Raw genomic sequence first — 4,770 nt, forward strand, 5'->3', positions numbered from 1 at the left:
CCAGCCTTCTGAGTAGCTGGGATTACAGGTGTGTGCCACCACGCCTGGCTGATTTTTGTATTTTTACTAGAGACATGGTTTACCATTTGATCAGGCTGGTCTCGAACTCCTGACCTTGTGATCCGCCCTCCCTGGCCTCCCAAAGTGCTGGTATTACAGGTATGAGCCACTGTGTCCGGCCGGTAAAACTTTTTTTAGGGAACACTGGGAAGGGGCTTGATGGCTTTTGTAGTATCTTAATATTATAGAAGTCAGCATGGACCAGATTAGTAATTTTTGTCCAATTGTTTTATTTTTTGAATCACATTTCATGTGTGTATACGAATAGACTTTACTATTCCCTTTGGTGGATATGGAAAGAGGAATTAAAAACTCCATGACAGCTTTTCCTCCTTTTTGCTTTAAAGAGAAAATCTGTCCCTCCTTCTCTCCCCATCCCTGCCTTACACACACACATACATACACACACAAACACACTCACTGTCTCTCTTTCTCTCTCTTTCTTCTACAGGAGTGCTTATAATGAAAACACAGTCTCCTGCCCATGCCTCTTCATTTCTGTTCCCATGGCCCCACGGTCAATAATTTCTGGCTATTTCTGCTTTCTTCAGGTGGTTGCTTTCATTTGGTTAATAAATGTTTATGTGGCTATTTCTGGGTTGAGACATTAAGCTTCCTACTCTGCTGAAGATTTAGCTTAACCATATTCTCTTTCACCCCCTCTCCTTCTTCCTCCTGGTGTAGTTACAAAATGCATTAGTTTGTCTATTGGTTACTTTTCTACCTTCAGTGGTATAATTAAACCTCCATATCTTGTTTCACCAACTACAGAAAATATTTCTCCTCCTTTGTGTGTACATTTTCTATAGAAATAGGTGGCTTGTTAAAAGTCAAAAGGCAATGTTCAAAACCAATTTATTTCACCAACTTCTTTACTAATGTCTGTGTAATATGTCAGTCTTTTAAATGTACTGATTTTCAGATGGTGCTTTGTGAATTACTAGGAATGTCTTCAGGAGTTTCACAAAAAATAAACATTGGTCATTCTGAAGCAGCTGTGTTGTCTGGGGCATATAGCCGGGGTTTGTTGTCGCATGCCAGGGAAATTTAGGACATAGACATACATGAGGAGTTTAGGAGCTGAGGTTTAATAAGCAGAATAAAGAGAAAGAAAACCAGCTCTCTATTGAGAGGGGACTTTGGAGAGGAAAGAGCAGCTGGTGGTGGATGCCTGGGATTTTATAGTCGGCTTGAAGAGGCAGTGTCTGATTTACACAGGGCTCAGAGATTGGTTTGATCAGGTGTGATGTTTACATAGCCTGCAGGGAAGGCTGGTCACCCCACCCTAATCTTATTATGCTAATGAACTATCCCCTTGGCAGGTCCCGTCTTGTCTGCTCCTTACTGTATACAAGGCAGACAGAGAAGGAAAGATAGAGCCACCATTTTGAACATGATTGCCACAACGGTGGCATCTGTGTCTGCCGCTCGATTTTACAGGCTTCTCTTTGTTAGAAAGGAAAATGGTATGGGATTGCTTTTCATAAATAGGAAAACCTCACTGCGGAGGACTTCCATACCATCACTATCTGCCTAAGTAATTTCTTCTTCACTACTGTATCAATTCGTTTTTTTTTCTTTTTTTTCCTGTCCCATACATTGGATTTTTATTTAAAAATGAGATTGGTTTCTAGGGATTAGGGTTCCAGTCCAGCTCTTCCAGTAACTTGCTTGGTTACTTTGAGTAGGTCATTTGTGCTGTGTGGACATTAATTTTAACAATGGTAGCAGTAGCAGCAGCAAATTACAAGAAGATAGGATTTTTTTTTTTTTTTTTTTTTTTTTTGGCTAGGGCTGTTATAACAAAGTACTACAGTTTGGGTGGCCTTAACAATATATATTTCTCATAATTCTTGCGGCTAGCAATGTTGGTTATCAAGGTGCTGGCAGTGCTGGTTTCTTCTGAGGGCTGTCTCATTGGCTTCTTCCCCATGTTTTCACATGGTCTTCCTTCTGTGTACGTTGTATTTTAATCACCTCTTCTTATAGGGACTAGTCATATTGGATTAGGGCCTACTCTATGACCTTATTTTAGCTTCATTACCTATTTAAAGACCGTGTCTCCAAATATAGTCACATTCTAAGGTAATGGGGGTTAAGACTTCAACATATAAATCCTGGGGAAGCATGGAACAATTCAGCCCATGAGAAAACTAGTAATGTCAACTTTCATTGAGCTAAAAACTTCACGGAATACTGCTAACCTAGAAACAGGGACTTGTTCACATTTGTTTAATATTTATATGCTACTTCTCTTAAGTTGCATTTCTTAAAGCTAGAAATGATCATTAGAAATCAAGCATTCTGATGCTACAGAACTCAGTCAGAATGACTGCAGCATTTTGGAAGGTGTCCATAGAAGTTTGAGAATGAACTTTCTTTGAACTTAGTGTGTATGTGTAATGTTAAGCTGGATTTTCAATATTCTAGATTTGCCAAAATTGACTTATACTTAGGTGTCATAGGTTAAAGTTTCAGTATACTGAATGAGTCATTGCTTTTTCCCAAGTCTCAGATTTAGAGTAACACTTACTGCTGGTTGGTTGTGAGAATCCAAGGAGGTAAATGTTAACGTGTGTTGTCAAATGTAAAGTGTTTTGTAAATTAAAATGTTGTCTTTAATAACAGTAGGAAAATATTTTGTCTTAGAAACATGAATTCTACTTTTTGTGCTAAGTACATATGAGAGCACCTTGAACAAAAAACTTAAGGATCATCTAATTTAGTATATTTGTTTTCGTATGTGGAAATTAAAGCTAAAAAATTTTAAGAGACATGCTCCTAATCATCTGGAAGAATTGTGTTGGAATTATTTGCTCTAGTGAACTTTCTAGTCAATAGTTAAGCAACTTTTTCTGTAGGATTTTTGAATTTCATAAAAATTCATAGTAATGAATAATGGGAAAGCATTTGTGCATTCATTTACATGAATATGCTTTTCACTTTATGTCATTTCTATGATTATCATATTTTTCTTTTTGAAGATATTTAGTTCAGACCACCAAATGAACTGTGTTGAACTACATGGGCCAATAGTATTTTTATCTTGTGTTTTATTTCTAAATCCATCTTCTCTCTTTGTTTAGGAAGTTTTCAGTGTAATAATTCTGTCACATCAGGAGTTTGAAAATGCAGAAAAAATAGTCCATTTTTTTTGGGGGGGTTACATGTGGGCTTATGCACATTATACCTTTAATTAAGCTGGAATTTAACTTCTCATTATTTTATTATATGTCAGTTTGATTTTAAGCTTCTTATGTTGCATTTAGATTTATTCTGAAATGAAAAATTATGAGCCAGCGACACGGTCCAACTTTTTCCCCGTGATTTATCTCTTTGGGGCTCCCGTGTTTGTTTGGCATAATAGAATGGATGGGAGAGAAGGTCTATTTTTACTGAAAGTGACAGGAATAAAGATTCAGTCTTTGAGGTTATATTTGCTTTTTTTTTGCTTTCAGGGTTAACTTTTGGCCTTGAAGATAAAGACAGTATGATATAGAAGGCAATCATTGGTCTTTCACTGTCTCCTCTTTATCTACTCGGCATTTCTGCCTCTAACTCTTTGCCTGTTTGGGATGTTCACTGTCAATTGCAAATCTTCATTCACGGATCAGCACAAAAGGCCATATCTAGTATTGGATGGTACAATCAAAGGATGAACAAGGAACATTTGAAAACCCAGTCCTTGTTTATCCTATATGAAATAAAGCCTTGGAATCAACAGCTGGGAGGGGCAAGAGACTATAATTTCTTACTGTTGATTAAATGTAAACAAGTGATTAAAGACTAACTATGTATACTTCACCAGATACAGACCTTCAGTATAGTCGCAAATTATATTCTGTCCTAGCTACAGAAAGGCAACTTTTAACATCTCAAAATTATAGAACTAATTACTTTCTGGTTACACTCTGGAAATACAACACCAGCTCTTTATAACTGGGTATAACTGCATACCCAGTGTGAAGAAGAGGGCAGGTAGATATCATATACCTTTTTCATTCTTTTTATTTTCAACTTCTTGTGTATTTATTTTAAAAATCTTTTTTATCTTGTTTTTTATAACAAAAATATTGTTTTTGTCTGATAATTTTAAGTGGGATGTTTAGTTTCTTAAAATTTAATGTAATGCAGTTGTCTTTAATGTTACCATCTTCCTATTTCGTTTTAATTGGTCCCAAGGATTCTTGTTCTTTTCTTCTTTCTTTAGGGTTGAATAAATGATTTTGAGAACTGATTTTATCTATTTGCCTGTTAGCTATACTTTTCATAATTTTTAAGTGGTCATTCTAGTGATAACAGTATCACACATAACTTGTTACAACTTACTTTGATTTAATACTATAACACTTGATGTATAATATAGCACCCTGAAAACAGTGTAATTCCATTCTTCCGATCACATCACTTGTGCTATTATTATATATTTTACTTCTACATGTTAATATGTAAAAATAGTGTTATTATTTTTGCTTTACACAATTCTCTTTCAAATAAATAAGAAAAAAGTTTTCTTTATATTTTCTAACATACTTGTCATTCCCAGTGCTCATTATTTTTTGTTTACCAAAGTTTCCATCCTATATTATTTCTGTTCAGTCTGAAGTACATCCTTTAGGTTTTCTTATACTCTAGATGTTTTGAAGATGTACTGGTAACAAATTCTAACAAAACATTTCTTTATATGAAAATGGCTTTATTTTCCTTTAT

General features: G+C 35.4%; 1 long non-coding RNA gene across 1 annotated transcript; it reads right to left on the minus strand.

Annotated features, from left to right (window-relative positions):
• Positions 1-1,098: 1,098 nt before the first annotated feature.
• LOC116560409 lies at positions 1,099-4,548 on the minus strand. Its single transcript, XR_004272958.1, has 3 exons — positions 4,539-4,548; positions 3,915-3,924; positions 1,099-1,179 (listed from the first exon to the last, which is right to left on the minus strand). It is a non-coding gene; the product is annotated as an uncharacterized LOC116560409 (long non-coding RNA).
• Positions 4,549-4,770: the final 222 nt, after the last annotated feature.

Source organism: Sapajus apella, unplaced genomic scaffold (assembly GCF_009761245.1).
Source record: "Sapajus apella isolate SASKATOON/1434 unplaced genomic scaffold, GSC_monkey_1.0 scaffold26, whole genome shotgun sequence".
NCBI lineage: Eukaryota > Metazoa > Chordata > Mammalia > Primates > Cebidae > Sapajus > Sapajus apella.